This window comes from Ovis canadensis, chromosome 19 (genome assembly GCF_042477335.2).
Source record: "Ovis canadensis isolate MfBH-ARS-UI-01 breed Bighorn chromosome 19, ARS-UI_OviCan_v2, whole genome shotgun sequence".
Classification (NCBI taxonomy): Eukaryota; Metazoa; Chordata; class Mammalia; order Artiodactyla; family Bovidae; genus Ovis; species Ovis canadensis.
The window spans coordinates 52194846-52211630 of record NC_091263.1 but is presented as its reverse complement, the minus strand read 5'-3'; the positions used below and the strand labels follow the sequence as shown (position 1 = coordinate 52211630).

General features: G+C 46.9%; 1 long non-coding RNA gene across 1 annotated transcript; it reads left to right on the top strand.

The window, feature by feature from the left end:
• The first annotated feature begins 427 nt into the window (after positions 1-427).
• Positions 428-5712, top strand: LOC138424596 (uncharacterized). The gene is made up of 5 exons (XR_011250880.1): positions 428-1129; positions 1238-1371; positions 4295-4423; positions 4812-4931; positions 5110-5712. It is a non-coding gene; the product is annotated as an uncharacterized lncRNA (long non-coding RNA).
• The last annotated feature ends 11073 nt before the right edge of the window (positions 5713-16785 follow it).

The window sequence follows — 16785 nt, the reverse complement described above, 5'->3', positions numbered from 1 at the left end:
TTTTCACTCTTGCCTAATCTCTATCTTTAGCCTTTACTCTCCACCCCGTCAAGTCCTCCTCATAAAACTCTGCCCTGAATCAGACCTCAGGTTCTGTGCCTTCTGACTCCATTGTCTGCTCTCACGATCCTCTCTTTCTCATAAGAAACACTTGTTCCTGTTGCAAGTGGGATGTATTAAATGAGTCTAATATGTATATTTTAATCTCTACCACATAGGACCCTCCCAGGTCAGAATGGGCAGGTGAGGACAGAATGGACAGATGAGAACCTTGGGACAAAAATAATTGATAAAGCTGTTGTAGTGATCCAGGTAACAGCTATTAAGTTTCTAAATTAAGACAGTGACCATGTGGATAAAGTGGAAACTTATTCAAGGATCTTTTAAAGGTAAAACTAACAGATTTTGAGGTCTCATATGGGGAAGAGGGAGGCTAAGGTAATTTAGAGATTTCTGGCTTGGCCAGGTTGGTTGAGCCTTAAATGAAATACCTGCTATGGTGATAGAGAACAAAACCACTGCAATGAATTTGAGTTGCCTGTGTAATACCCAGTGGCTATATATATGTACAGCCTGGAGCTTAAGAGACAGATTTGAGCATAAAATAGAATCATAGGGTTGCCTTTCACTGGGAGTGGATGAGTTCACCTAGGAGAAATAGGCAGCAATCTGACTTGTTATCAGTTAAAATAATGTTCATCGGTTTGGAGGCCTGATGGCCCAGATGTGGTGGTGAGCACTTCGCATCCCTTCTCTCTCTCAAATCCCCTAACAGAGTACGTATTTCAGTGCTACTGCTCCTGCTGATGAGCAGCTTCTTAAAAGCTAAGTCTCTCTGTCCCATAGTGCCAGCCTTTGAATTCAGGGTTGTCAGAGCAGCAGTTCTTAATCTTCTTTTTTCCTTTCTATAGAGTCTCAGGATCACATGAAAGAAATCATAGCTCTGTCTGACAGAGGCATGAGCACCCCATCTTCTATGTTCCTTTTCCATAAGATTTCACAAACTTAAAGCCCATGCTCCATGGCCAGAGAGAGAAGACAGCCCAAAATGAAACCCTGGAAAAGAGTGTTTTGGTGAAGACAAACAGAGGCAATACCAGAGACATCAGGGAAGGCAGAGAAGGATGCAGTTGAGTTGGTTTAATTAACGGTTTAGATCGTTTTATCTTATTTATCAACCCTATCCACCCACTTAGGTGGTTTTTTTTTTTTTTTTTTCTTCTGCTTCTTTCTCCAGGATAACTGGACTCAGTATTGAGATGAAAAATCAGACCCTGGCTTGGGCAGGGAGACTGCTGAAGAATTAAAAATATGAGTGTGGCCAAGTGACGGCCTCATCTGGGTACTCAAGGAAGAACGGGGAGCTGCCATGTAAGTCCACGCAGGCCCCTAAAGATGTTGTATTTGCACTTTCCCTCTTACATCTTATGATCCTCCTCCTAGGTAACTTGTCTATGATCAGACCGGTTAGGGATTCGTTCAGAGTTACGGAGCACAGTCCATGTTCAGTTTTATATGGCCAGTAGTGAAGAAGGGCTCTCTCTGTCCAAGACAGATCCAGAATTAGCACGCTGACACACGACTAGGGCAGGAAACAAAGGCACAGGACAGTCGGGTCCAAGTGGCGGTCCAGGTTTCATTTTCAAAAGCAGGGCTGTTCAGAGGTGTTTGTGATTCCTCGGTCCTGAGTGAGACCCTGATGGTGGATAGAAGTGGCGTGGAGGAAAATAGCGCCGGAGTGAAGGCTTGGGAAGTGAGCTGTTGCTGTACAGGTTGTCTTTTCCAGAGGCGTTAGAGTTGAGAGGGAGTCAGAGCCAGCTGCTCAGGTTTGGAGTGCACGGGACATGGTGGCTTAGAGTTCTCAGGGCAGTGAGCACAGTGAGTACTGGTTAGTGAGCAGCTTCACTGAGAAGGCATTTTGAATGAGGACGGAAACTTAACGGCCAGCAGAGAACCAAGGCAATAGGGAACCGTGGACATCATCTTGGCCCCGAGTTCCTGAGGTGTAGATGAAAGATATCCTCTAAGCCAGAGGGTTTCAAGAAAAGTAGAGTCCTCAAAAACCTAGTATAGAGTTTTACCAGTACCCAGCTAACCTGCCTCTTGAGAAACCTGTATGCAGGTCAGGGAAGCAACAGTTAGAACTGGACATGGAACGACAGACTGGTTCCAAATAGGGAAAGGAGTCCGTCAAGGCTGTATATTGTTACCCTGCTTATTTAACTTACATGCAGAATACATCATGAGAAATGCTGGGCTGGAAGAAGCACAAGCTGAAATCAAGATTGCCGGGAGAAATATCAATCACCTCAGATACGCAGATGACACCACCCTTATGGCAGAAAGTGACGAAGAACTAAAGGGCCTCTTGATGAAAGTGAAAGAGGAGAGTGAAAAAGTTGGCTTAAAGCTCAACATTCAGAAAACGAAGATCATGGCATCTGGTCCCATCACTTCATGGCAAATGGATGGGGAAACAGTGGAAACTGGCTATTTTTCTAGGCTCCAAAATCGCTGCAGGTGGTGATTGCAGCCATGAAATTAAAAGACCTTTACTCCTTGGAAGGAAAGTTAAGACCAACCTAGACAGCATATTCAAAAGCAGAGACATCACTTTGTCAACAAAGGTCCATCTAGTCAAGGCTATGGTTTTTCCGTTGGTCATGTATGGATGTGAGAGTTGGACTATAAAGAAAGCTGAGTGCTGAAGAATTGGTGCTTTTGAACTGTGGTGTTGGAGAAGACTCTTGAGAGTCTCTTGGACTGCAAGAAGATCCAACCAGTCCATCCTAAAGGAAATCAGTCCTGAATATTCACTGGAAGGACTGATGCTAAAGCTGAAACTCCAGTTAGTACTTTGGTCACCTAATGCGAAGAGCTGACTCATTTGAAAAGACCCTGATGCTGGGAAAGATGGAGGGCAGGAGGAGAAGGGGGCGAAAGAAGATGAGATGATTGGATGGCATCACCGACTCAACGGACATGGGTTTGGGTGGATTCCGGGAGTTGGTGATGGTCAGAGAGGCCAGGCGTGCTGTGGTTCATGGAATCGCAGAGTCGGACACAACTGAGTGATTGAATTGAACTGAACTGAGAGTCTTCAAAAACCTAGTATAGAGTTTTACCAGTGCTAATAATCCCAGTGATTGCAGAGGCTCTTTGGAAAAGCAGTTCAGAGAGGGTTGATACAGTTGTCAGGGCGCCACCTGTTGGTAGTGTTGACTAAGTGATCACTTCTACAAGGCAGTGTCAGGATTTATGATACATGATTGCTGGAATGAAGGCTGACTCATTCACTAGCTAGTTGTACCTTCTATTTCTTACATCCAGTCTACACAGGGAAGATGATGCCGTTACAAGAGATTTCTGAATGACAGGACATCTCCCTCCCCCTTGACCATGTACTTCAGGGTTATATTGGCCTGGACTGAACTGACATGCATTCTTTATATTTTTTTTATCACTCTTTCTCAAAGCATTTTAATTGAAGGATGATTGCTTTACAATGTTCTGTTGATTTCCGCCATATGTCGACATGAACCAGCCAAAGGTGTACATATGCCCCTTCCCTCTTGAACCTGCCTCCCACCCATCGCACCTCTCGAGGTTGTCACAGATCACGAGGTTGAGCTCCCGCATTATACAGCAATTCCCACCGGCCATCTCCTGCATGTGGTCCCGGATGTGTCTCCATGCTGCTCTCTCAGTTCGTCCCTCCCTCTCCTTCCCGCACCATGTGCGCAAGTGAGTTCTCTGTGTCTGCCTCTCCATTGCTGCCCTGCAAGTAGGTTCATCAGGACTGTCTGTCTAGATTTCTCATACACGCGTTACTGTATGCTACTTGCTTTTCTCTTTCTGGCTTACTACTGTATGCAATAGGCTGTCTGTTCATCCGTGTCACTAGAACTGACTCAAATGCATGGCCTTTTATGACTGAGTAATATCCCATCGTATGTCCACACCACAGCTTCTTTATCCATTCGGACGTGTAGGTCGCATCCATGTGCTGGCTGTTGTAAATAGTGCTGCCGTGAACACTGGGGTACGTGTGCCTTTTACCATTGTGATCTTCTCAGAGTATATGCCCGGGGTGGGGGGTGGTCCTAAGATGGCAGAGGAATAGGACGGGCAGACCACTTCCCCCCCACACAAATTCATCAGAAGAACATTTAAACGCTCAGAGTCTATGGCGAGCAGTGAGATTTCTTGGTCATATGGCAGTTTTATTCCTAGTTTTAAAGGTCTCGCCATATTGTTCCAACAGCGTGTCGCACATTGCTCATATCGTTTGTAGGTCTTCAAAAACGGAAGAAGAGTGTACGCCTGTGACTCTCTGCCTTCAAAACCAAAACCAGTGATTACTGGAGCATTTCGTGTTTTTCACACAGGAATGTAACTTCATTTCCCCATAGCTGCTCTGAAGGTAAGAGGTTTGTTATTAACAACTGTGAGTTTTTGGAGCATTACGAACATGCAGGATTACAGCCTCCTGTCTTTTCATCCTGAAATCAAGGACTGATGTCAAGTGTCAACTCCTAGTCATCTTCAAAAACAGGTTCCCCGCCCCACCTGTTTTTGCTGTTCACTAGTTCTGTCTGTGAACTGCACCCTGTTTCCTTTTTGAGCTGAAGCACAGCGCGTTCACGGCGGCGTGCCAGTCTCCCGGCTAGCAGGGTGACTCGGGTGTGCACACGTGCGCTCTTTTCTGTTACGGTTTATCCCAGCAGACGGAATGCAGTTCCCTGTGCTGCGCAACAGGATCCTGGGGTTTGTTCATCCTGGATGTAATGCTTGGCGTCTCCTAACCGCAGGTCCTCACTGCACCATCCCCCGTCTCTCAGCCTTGGCAGCCAGAAGCCTCACCTCCATGACTGTGCGTCTGTGTCTGTTCTAGCGATAGGTTCACTTGCACCATATTATAGATTCCACATGTGAGTACTATCATCTTTTATTTGTCTTTCTCATTCGGAATTACTCCACGTAGTGTGATAATGTCCAGTAGCATTCCTGTAGCTGCAAAAGGCATTATTGCATTCCTTTATAGGGCTTAGTCATGCTCCATTGATGTATGTACCACCGTCTGAAGATGGACACTGTGGTTGCTTCTAGGTCTTGGCTAGGGTAAATGCTGCTCCAGTGAATATTGTGGTGCATGTGTCTTTTCTCTTCTCTCCGCTGAGAGGCCCAGGAGTGAGATGACTGCGTTGCGCTGTAGCTCCGTGTTTAGTTCTTTAAGGAAGCCCTCTACTATTATCCATCATAAGGAAGTGGAAGTCGCTCAGTCAAGTCCGTCTCTGCGACCCATGGACTATGGAATTCTCCAGGCCAGAATACTGGAGTGGGTAGCCTTTCCCTTCTCCAGGGGAATCTTCCCAACCCAGGGATCGAACCCAGATCTCCTGCATTGCAGACAGATTCTTTACCAGCTGAGCCATGAGGGAAGCCGTTATCTATCATGGCTGTAACCAACTGACATTCTTTCAAATGGCATAAGAGGGTTATCTTTTCTCCAGGCCACCTCTGACATTTAACATTGGTGGTCTTTTTGACGATGGCCAATCTGAGTGGTGGGAAGTGATACTTCGTTACAGTTTTAATTTGCAGTTCTGCTAAGGTAACTGACTTGGAGCCTCTTTTCATATGCCTTCCAAATAAAAGGAAAGCAACAACAACAACAAACAGTCTGCAATAAATTGAACTCTTAAAGGTTCACCATGTTTTGCACTGGTTTTCAGTTTTCTACCTAAGGATATGCTTACAGAGGAATGGCCGTCACACCCCATGTGCTCTCTCACTTCAGTAATGGTAAACTCTGTGACCCTATGCGCTGTAGCCCTGCAGACTCCTCTGCCCATGGGGTTCTACGGACATAAATACCAGAGTGGATCGCCTCCTCTCCTCCAGGGGACCATCCTGACCCAGGAATGGAGCCCTCATCTCATGCATCTCGGGAACTGCAGGCGAATTCTGTATCCCCTGAGCCACCAGGAAAACCCTGACACCCCAAAGGCCTTGCAGTTTGAAGTGCTACTAAACACTCGTTTTTAAGTTATTCTTCTGGGAAGAATCAACAAGGCAGCGTGACTTTCTCAGGCCGCTTTCGGACTTGGCACCCAGAGCCCTAGAGAAAAGTCATGTTCCTGGGTTGTAGATAAGCGTGGAATGTGCCAGGGCTCAGGCCTCCTTACATCTTCCTCCGTATCAGCCTCAGACAAAGCCCAAGCCTGCGCAGAAGGCAGTGCTGGGGAGGCCCTGGTAGTCAGGTGGGGAGATGCTGAAGTAGGAGGCTGAGGCGGGAACCCACCTCAGGGAGACTGGCTAGCACGTGCCTATTCAGAGCTCTCTCAGCCTAGAGGGTCCACTGTTTTCTGAACACACCATGCACACTGTGGCTGAGCTGTGGAGCAGTCTGGATGGATGGTGGGGTCCAATCCCCCACGGACCAGGCACTCCAGGTCCAAGGAGGGCTTCTTTTTGGTACATCGCCCCCAGCTCCCTCAGCTCCAGCTCAGTCTGGCCTTGGGTCCCAAGTCTGCTCAGGCTTCTGTGGTATGAAAGCAGCCCAGGATCCCCAGGCCTGAGTGGAAGACCTTTCAATTTGGTTTGTTTTGAAAGTTAATTTTCCTTGCATGGTGGATACAGTTCATTTCCAGGTTTGTTTTAGGTGTAGTCACCTGATTCACTTATACCTGTGTGTAACTACAGGCTGCTTAGTAGAATTCCCTGTGCTAAAGGCTAGGTCCCTGTGGATTATTTACTGTATGTCTATGACTGTCCATATGATAATCCCTACTTCCTAATTTACAAAACTGAATTTATGAGCATGTTCATTGGTATCAGTTTTTAGATTGTACCCAATGGAGTTAAACAGCTGACCTTCTCTGACTGACCTCCCTTAGGATCATCATCAGCATGTCTGTTTATGTTGCTGGAAAAGACTTTTTTCATACTTTCTGATTGCTGCGTCATATGCCAGTGAAGATATGGATATGGATGTGTGCGTGTGTATATATGTATGTGTACCAAATGTTTATCTGTCGCTGAAAGTGGACACTATGTGTGCACGCAGTTCTTCAGTTCAGTTCAGTTGCTCAGTCGTGTCCGACTCTTTGCAACCCCATGGACTGTAGCACGCCAGGCTTCCCTGTCCATCACCAACTCCTGGAGCTTGTTCAAACTCATGTCCATCAAGTTGGTGATGCCATCCAAGGATCTTGTCCTCTGTCATCCCTTTCTCCTCCCACTTCAGTCATTCCCAGCATCAGGGTCTTTTCAAATGAGTCCATTCTTCGCATCAGTATTGGCCAAAGTATTGGAGTTTCAGCTTTAGCATCAGTCCTTCCAATGAGTATTCAGGACTGATTTCCTTTAGGAAGGACTGGTTGGATCTCCTTGCAGTCCAAGGGACTCTCAAGAGTCTTCTCCAACACCACAGTTCAAAAGCATCAATTCTTCGGCGCTTTATAGTCCAACTCTCACATCTATACCTGACTACTGGAAAAACCATAGCTTTGACCACATGGACCTTTGTTGGCAAAGTAATACAGACTTGGGCTGTGATAAATATCGGTGCAGTGAACACTGGAGCATAGGTGTCTTATCAGGTGATCTGTTCTCCATCTGCAGAGGCCCAGCATTGAGAAGGCCAGAGATTGTGGTAGCTCCCATTTAGTTTTTGGAGGAGGCTTCCTCCTGTTCTGTGTCCTGGCTGTTCCCAGTTGTTGTTACCCAAAGAAAATGTGAAAGGGTTCTGGTTTCTCCAGGCCCTCTGCAGCATTTATTGTTGGTGGTGTTTTTGTGAATGACTGTTTTGAGTGGTGGGAGGTAGTACCTCATTGTAGTTTTGATGTGCAGTTCTCCACTAATGAGCGATCTGGAACCTGTTTCCCGTGCTTTAAGGTGACCTCTTGAGAGTGTCTTCTTGAAGGTTCCGTGTGTTTTGATATGCTCCGATTACCTCCCCCAGCACATTGCTTGAGGAGAGGGATCTCTACAGCCCCACAAGCTTTGTGCATTTGAAGTGCTCCAAAACACTGATTTTTAAGCTGTTGTTACCAGAAGTGCCCACAAGGGGGCAGCACTTTCTCAGACCCATTAGAAGGCCTGCCGTCTTGTGGACACTTCCCTTATGGTTCAGCTGGTAAAGAATCTGCCTGCAATGCCGGACACCTGAGTTTGATCCCTGGGTTGGGAAGATCCTCTGGAGGTGGGAAAGGCTACCCACTCCAGTATTCTGGCCTGAAGAATTCCATGGACTGTTTAGCCCATGGGGTCACAAACAGTCAGACATGACTGAGCAACTTTCACTGGCAACCAGAGCCCTAGAGACAAGTTGTGTTTCTGGGTTGTAGATGAATGGAATGTGCCAGGGCCTGGGTCTCCATACATCTTCCCCTTTATCTGTACCACCCCAGACAAATCTCAAGCCTGTGAAGAAAGCGATTCTGGGGATGCTGTGGTAGCCACTTGGGGACATGCCGAAGTAAGAGGCTGTGGTGGGAACCCATCTCGGGGAGACTGGAACCAACAGCCTACTTGGAGCTCTCTCTGCCTAGAGAGCCCACCGTTTTGGGGTGTTCTAGGCTTGGCTGAGCTGTGGGACAGCCTGCCTGGATCTCTAGCGTGAAGTCCCTTCCCCACGGCCCAGGCCCTCCAGGTTTGAGGAGGGCTCCTTTCGGTGCACCGTCTCCAGCTGCCTCAGCTCCAGCCCAGTCTGGCCTTGGGTCCCCGGGGTGCTCAGGCTCCTGGACTGTTAGAGCCGAGGGGCCCTGGACTGGGTGGAAGACCGTTCATATTTGGTTTCTTTTGAAAGTTAATGTTTCTTGCATGGTGGATGCAGTTCATTTGCAGCGTCCTGTTTCTTTTGGGTGTACAGCCATTGCACTCACTTATGCATAAATGTCTTGCTCTTGGAACTGTTTTTCTGGGTAGATAGAGGCTGCAGAGTAAAAACCCACGTACAATATGCTAGGTCCTTGTGCATTTTTTATTGGATGTATATGACTGTCCCTCTATTAATCCCAACCTTGTTGATAAAACTTGGTTGATAAATGTGATCATTGGTATCGACTTTCTCATTGTACCCAATAGAGTTTTCTTAGGCAACTGTTCCTTGTCTGACTAGCTACCATTAGGATCATCGAAACGTCTGTGCATCTCGCTGGAAAAGGTACTCTGCATACTTTCTGATTGCTGAGTCATACGCCAGTGAATATGTGTATGTGAATGTGTGTGTGTGTATATGTGTGTAGCACGTGTTCATCCATCCATCTCTGAAAATGGACTCTGTGTGTGCATGCAGTCTTGGGCTGTGATAAATATTGGTGCAGTGGACACTGGGGTGTAGGTATCTTATCGGATGATCTGCTCTCCACCTGCAGAGTTGAGAAGGATAGATACGTAGCTCCTATCTACTGTTTGAAGGGAGCTCCCTCCTGTACTTTGTCCTTGCTGTCCCCAGTTGATATTTCCCGAAACAAATGTGGGAGGGTTCTGGTTTCTCCGGCCCCTCCTCAACACTTACTGTCAGTAGTGTTTTTGTGAATGACCGTTGGGAGTGGCGGGAGCTGGTACCTCACTATGGTTTTGATGTGCAGTTTTCTACTAATTAACGATCTGGAGCCTGTTTCTTGTTCTTTCCAAACAAGCAAACAGACAAAAGCACTATTGTGCTTTAAAGTGAGTTCCTGAGATTGTCTTTTTGAAGGTTCCCTTTGTTTCGATATGCTCTCTGATTATCCACCCCAAAGCATTGTTTCAGGAGAGGTGTCCCTACAGCCCCACACTTCAAAATTTGTGAATTTGAAGTGCTCTGAAGCATTTATTTTTAAGCTGTTGTTACTAGAAGTGTCCATAAGGCGGCAGCACTTTGTCAGGGCCATTTGATGTTTTCCTGGCAACCAGAGCCCTATAGAAAAGTCATGTTCCTGGGTTGTAGATGAATGGAATGTGCCAGGGCCTGGGTCTGTTTACATCTTCTCCCTTATCTGCACGACCCCAGACAAATCCAAAGCCTGCACAGAACGTGATGCTGGCCATGCTGTGGTAGTCAGGTGGGAGATCCACGGTGTAAGAGGCTGTGGTGGATATCCACCTTGAGGAGACTGGAGACGAGGTGCCTATTCAGAGCTCTCTCTGCCAAGAGGGTCTACCCTTTTTGGGCATACTAGACTTGGTTGAGCTGTGGGATGGCCCGCCTGGGTCTGGAGCGTGGCATCCCATGCTTATGGACCAGGGTGTCCAGGTCCTAGGAGGACTTCTTTTTGGTACATCCTCCCCCACTGCCTTAGCTCCAGCCCAGTCCAGCCTTGGTCCCAAGGCTACTCAGGCTCCTGGGCTGTGAGGGTGCCCAGGGACCCCAGGACTGAGTGGAATACTGTTCACATTTGGGTTCTTTTGAACGCTAACATTTCTTGGGTGGTGGATAGAATTCATTTCCAGTGTTGTGTTTGGTTTGGGTGTCCAGCCACCTGGTTGACTTACACATGAGTGTCTTCCTCTTGGAACTGTTTTGCCCTGTAGGTTGAGGCTGCTGAGTAGAATTCCCTCTGCTGTATGCTAGGTCCTTGTGCATTTTTATTGTATGTATATGACTGTCACTCTGTTAATATCAAGCTTCTAATTTATAAAACTCGGTTGATAAACGTGGTCATAGGTATGAACTTTTAGATTGTCCTCAGCAAAGCTTTGTTAGGCAGTCGCTCCTGCTCTGACCAGCTTCCCTTAAGATCAGCAGCTTGTCTGTTCGTGTTGCTGGAAAGGCATTTGCATGCTTTGTGATTGCTGTGTCATATGCCAGGGAATATGTGAAGAAGGGTGTGTGTGTGCCACGTGTTTATCCGTCTGTCTCTGAAAATGGACACTTTGTGTGCGTGCAGTCCTGGCCTGTGATAAGTATTGGTGCAGTGAACACTGGAGTGTAGGTGTCTCTGCGGGTGATATGGTCTCTACCTGCGCAGTCCCAGCATTGAGAAGAATACATAATGTGATAGGTCCTATCAAGTGTTTGGCAGAAGCTCCCTCCTGTTCTGTGTCCTGGCTTTCTCCAGTTGACAGTTCCCAAAGGAGATGTTGAGGGTTGCCGTTTGTCCAGGTCCTCTCCAGCGTGTCTGTAGTCTTTTAGTGAATGAGCATTCTGAGTGGTAGGAGGTAGTACCTCATTAAGTTTCGATGTGTGGTTGTCGGTTAGAAATCTGGAGCCTGTATCCTGTGCTTTCCAAGCAAAAGAAAAAAAGAAACATTAATAGGCCTTAAAGTGACCTCTTGAGATTGTCTTCTTGAAGGTTCCCTTTGTTTTGATACGCTCTCTGATTACCCACCCAGCACACTGCTTTAGGAGAGGTGTCCCCTACATCCCCCCGGTTTAGTTCAGTCGCTCAGTCATGTCCAACTCTTTGCAACCCCATGGACTGCAGCACAGCAGGCTTCCCTGTCCATTGTCAACTCCTGGAGCCTGCTCAAGCTCATGTCCATCAAGTCAGTGATGCCATCCAACCATCTCATCCTCTGCCATCCCCTTCTCCTCCTGCCTTCAGTCTTTCCCAGCATCCGGGTCTTTTCTAATGAGTCAGTTCCTTCCATCAGGTGGCCAAAGTACTGGAGCTTCAGCTTCAACATCAGTCCTTCCAGTGAATATTTAGGACAGATTTCCTTTAGGATGGACTGGTTTGATCTTACAGACCAAAGGCCTCTCAACAGTCTTCTCCAACACCACAGTTCAAAAGTATAAATTTTTCCACCCTCAGCCTTCTTCATGGTCCAACTCTCACATCCGTACATGACTACTGGAAAAACCAAAGCTTTGACTAGATGGGCCTTTGTTGGTAAAGTATTGTCTCTGCTTTTTAATATGCTGTCTAGGTCGGGCATAGCTTTTCTTCCAAGGAGCAAGCGTCTTTTAATTTCATGGTTATAGTCACCATCTGTAGTGATTTTAGAGTCCAAGAAAATAAAGTCTGTTATGGTTTCCATTGTTTGCCAGTCTCTTTGCCATGAAATGATGGGACCGGATGCCATGATCTTCATGTTTTGAATGTTGAGCTTTAAGCCAACTTTTTCACTCTCCTCTTTCACTTTCATCAAGAGGCTCTTTAGTTCCTCTTCACTTTCTGCCATAAGGGTGGTGTCATCTGCATATCTGAGGTTATTGATATTTCTCATGATGTACTCTGTATATAAGTTAAACAAGCAGGATGATAATATATAGCCTTGACGTACTCCTTTCCCAATTTGGAACCAGTCCATTGTTCCATGTCTGGTTCTAACTGTTGCTTCTTGATCTGCATACAGATTTCTCAGGACGCAAGTAAGGTGGTCTTGTATTCCTATTTCTTTAAGAACTGTCCACAGTTTGTTGTGATCCACCCAAAGGCATTGGCGTAGTCAGTGACGCAAAAGTAAATGTTTTTCTTTAATTCTCTTGCTTTTTCTATGATCCAGTGGATGTTGGCAATTTGATGTCTGGTTCCTCTCCTTTTCCAGATACAGCTTGAACATCTGGAATTTCTTGGTTCACATACTTTTGGAGCCTGGCTTGGAGAATTTGGGGCATTACTTAGCAGCGTGTGAGATGAGTGCATATTTGAAGTGCTCGAAAGCATAGATTTTAAGCTATTGTTATGAGAAGTGTCCACAAGGTGGCAGCACTTTCTCAGAACCATTTGAGGTTTCCTGGGAACCCAGGGTCCTAGAGAACAGTCATATTCCCTGGTTATAAATGAGAGTGGAAATTGCCAGAGCTCGAATCTCTTTATGTCTTCCCCCTTATCTGCACACCCCAGAGAAATCCCAAGCCTACACAGAAGCAGTGCCTGCGATGAGTGGTAGTCAGGTGGAGAGATGAGGAGGGAAGAGGCTGTGGTGGGATCCCACATCTGGGAGACGGGACCAGGTGCACAGGCACCTGGGTCCACCTTGAGGGTCCACCATTCTTGGGTCATGTGAGGCTTGGCTGAGCTGTGGGACTGGCTGCCTGGATCCTGAGCGTGGGGTCCTGTCCTCCGTGGACCGGGCACTGCAGGTCCGAGGAGGGCTCCTTTTGGTGCGCCCTCCCCAGCTGCCTCAGCTCCAGCTCAGTCCAGCCTTGGGTCCAAAGGGTGCTCAGGCTCCTGGGCTAAGAGGGTGCCCAGGGGCCCCTGGACTGAGGGGAATAATGTTCATCTTTGGTTTCTTTAAAAGTTGTCTTCTAGCATGGTGGATAGAAACCATTTCCAGTGTTGCCTTTGGTTAGGATAGACAGACACCTGATTCCCTTATACATGTATGTCGTCTTCTAGGAATTATTTTGCCCTGTAGGTAGGTAGAGGCAGCTGAGTAGAATTCCCTCTGCTATATTTGAGGTCCTTGTGCATTATTTATTGGTATGTATATGAGTGTCCCCATCTTAATCCCAAGCTTCTAATTACAAAGCTCGGTTGATATCTGTTTTTAGACTGTACCCTCTAAACTGTACCAGTGGAGCTTACTGAGGCAATTGTTTCTTCTCTGAGTTGCTGTGCCTGTTGTCAGCATCTCTGTTCGTGTTGCTGGAAAAGACATTTTGCATACTTTTTGATGGTGGTGTCATGCCAGTGAATGTGTGTATACGGACGTCTGTGTTGCACACCACGTGCTCACCCATCCATCTCTGAAAATGGGCTCTGTGTGCATGCAGCCTTGGCATGTGATACCGTTGTTGCAGGGAACACAGGTGTGGTGTCTTTTCAGGTGATATGTTTTCCACCTGCAGAGTCCCACCCAGCATTGTAAAGGCAAGACACTGTGGTAGTGCCTATTTACTTTTTGAAGGAAGCTCCCTGCTGTTCTGTGTCCTGGCTGTTTCCAGTTGACATTACCCAAAGCAAATGTGTGACCGTTCTGGTTTCTCAAGGCCCTCTGCAGCATTTATTGTCAGCAGTCTTTTTGGTAACGACCATTCGGAGTGGTGGGAGACGGCAACTCATAGTTTTGATTGCAGTTCTCTATCCATTAGCGACTTGAAGCCTGTTTCCTATCCTTTCGATAAAAAAGAAAAACCACATTCATGTGTCTTAAAGTAACCTCTTGAAATTGTCTTCAAACTTCCCTGTGTTTTGTTATGCTCTCCAATTACCAACCCCAGCACATTGCTTAAGAAGTGTCCCAACAGCCCCACAAACCTCGTGAATTTGAAGTGCTCTAAAAGCCTCTTGATGAAAGTGAAAGTGGGAGAGAAAAAGTTGGCTTAAAGCTCAACATTCAGAAAACAAAGATCATGGCATCTGGTCCCATCACTCCATGGGAAATAGATGGGGGGACAGTGGAAACAGTGTCAGACTTTATCATTTTGGGCTCCAAAATCACTACAGATGGTGATTGCAGCCATGAAATTAAAAGACACTTGCTCCTTGGAAGGAAAGTTATGACCAACCTAGATAGCATATTGAAAAGCAGAGACATTACTTTGCCAACAAAGGTTTGTTTAGTCAAGGCTATGGTTTTTCCAGTGGTCATGTATGGATGTGAAAGTTGGACTGTGAAGAAAGCTGAGCACCGAAGAATTGATTGAGAGTCCCTTGGACTGCAAGATCCAAGCAGTCTATCCTAAAGGAGATCAGTCCTGGATGTTCTTTGGAGGGAATGATACTAGGGCTGAAACTTTAGTAGTTTGGCCCCCTCATGTGAAGAGTTGACTCATTGGAAAAGACTCTGATGCTGGGAGGGATTGGGGGCAGAAGGAGAAGGGGACGACAGAGGATGAGATGGCTGGATGCCATCACCAACTCGATGGACGTGAGTCTGGGTGAACTCTAGGAGTTGGTGATGGACAGGGAGGCCTGGCATGCTGCAATTCATGGGGTCGCAAAGAGTCGGACACGACTGAGCAACTGAACTGAAAGCAGATTTTTAAGCTGTTGTTACTAGAAGTGTCCATAAGCGGGCAGCACTTTCTCAGGCTCATATGGGGGTTTCCTGGCAACCAGAGCCCTAGAGAAAAGTTGTGTTCCCTGGTTGTAGATGAGAGTGGAATGTGCCAGGGCTCGGGTCTCATTACATCTTCCCCTTTATGTGCACCGCCCAGACAAATGCAAAGCCTCCACAGAAGGCGATGCTGGGGATGCTGTCGAAGTCACGTGGGGAAAGTGCCGTGGTAAGAAACTGTTGTGGGAACCCATCTTGAGGAGACTGGAGACCAGATGCCTATTCAAAGCCCTCTCAGCCTAGAGGGCCCACTCTTTTCAGCGTACTGAGCTTGAGTGAGCTTTGGGGTGGCCCAGCTGGATCTGGAGCATGGGGTCCCATCCGCCAGGGACCAGCCACTCCAGGTTCAAGCAAGACTTCGTTTTGGTACCCCCTCCCCAGCTGCCTCAGCTCCAGTTCAGTCCAACCTTGGGTCCCAAGGGTTCTCAGGCTCCTGGGGTGTGAGAGACCAGTGACCCCAGGACTGAGGGGAATACTGCTCACATTTGGTTTTATTTGAAGGTTAATTTTTCTTGCATGGAGGATACAAGTCTTCCCCAGCATCATGTTTGCTTTGGGTATACAGCCACCTAATTCACTGGTACATTTATGTCCTCTTCTGGGAATTGTTCTGCCCTGTAGGTAGGTAGAGACTGCTGAGCAGAATTCCTTTTGCTACATGCTAGGGCCTTGTGGATTATTTATTGTATGTGTATGACGGTCTGTATGTTAATCCCAAGTTTCTAATGTACAAAACTTGGTTGATAAATGTGTGCGTTGGTTATCAGATTTTTAGATCATACCCAATGGAATTTTCTGAGGCAATTGTTCCTTCTCTGACATGCTTCACTTAGGAGCATCAGCATTTCCATTCATTTGCTGCATACTGCATGCTTTTATGCCAGTGCATATGTGTATATGGATGTGTGTGTCTCTGTGTGTGTGTCCCACATACTTATCACTCATCTCTGAAAATGACCTCTAGGTGTGCATACAGTCTTGGCCTGTGATAAATATTGGTGCAGTGAACACTGGGGTGTGTAGTTGTCTTTTTTGGTTGATCTTGCAGAGTCCCAGCATTGAAATGGCCAGATACCGTGGTAGCTCCTATTTAGATTTTGAAGGAAGCTCCCTGCAGTTTTGTGTCCCAGCTGTTCCCACTTGACATTACCCGAAGAAAACGTGGGAGGGTTCTGGTTTCTCCAGACCCTCTGCAGCATTTATTGTCGGTGGTGTTTTTGTGAATGGTGGGAGGTGGTAGGTACCTCTTTATGGTTTTGAAGTTCAGTTGTTATTAATTAGCGATCTGGAGCCTTTTTCCTGTGCTTTCCAAATAAAAGAAAAAAAAAACAACAACACTAATGTGCTTTAAAGTGACCTTTGAGATTATCTTCTTGAATGTCCCCTGTGTTTTGATATGCTCTCCAATTACACATTGCATGAGAGGTGTCCCTGCCTCACAAGGTTTGTGAATCTGAAGTGCTCCAAAGCACTGATTTTTAAGCTGCTGTTACTAGAAGTGTCCACAAGGCAGCAGCACTTTCTCAGGCCCATATGAGGTTTTCCTGGCATCGAGAGCCATAAAGAAAAGTTGTGTTTCCTGGGTTGTAGATGAGAGTGGCATGTGCCAGGGCTTGGGTTCTCCTTAATCTTCCCTGTTATCTGCACCACCCAGACAAATCCCACGCCAGCAACGAAGGCGATGCTGGGGATACCGTGGAAGCTGGGTGGGAATATGTGGAGGTAGGAGGCTGTGGTGGGAACCCACCTCGCAGACTGGAGACCAGGTGCCACAGAGCTCTCAGCCTAGAGGGTCCACCTTTTTTGGGGGCCTGTGAGGCTTGGTTGAGCTGTGGGACAGCCCACCTG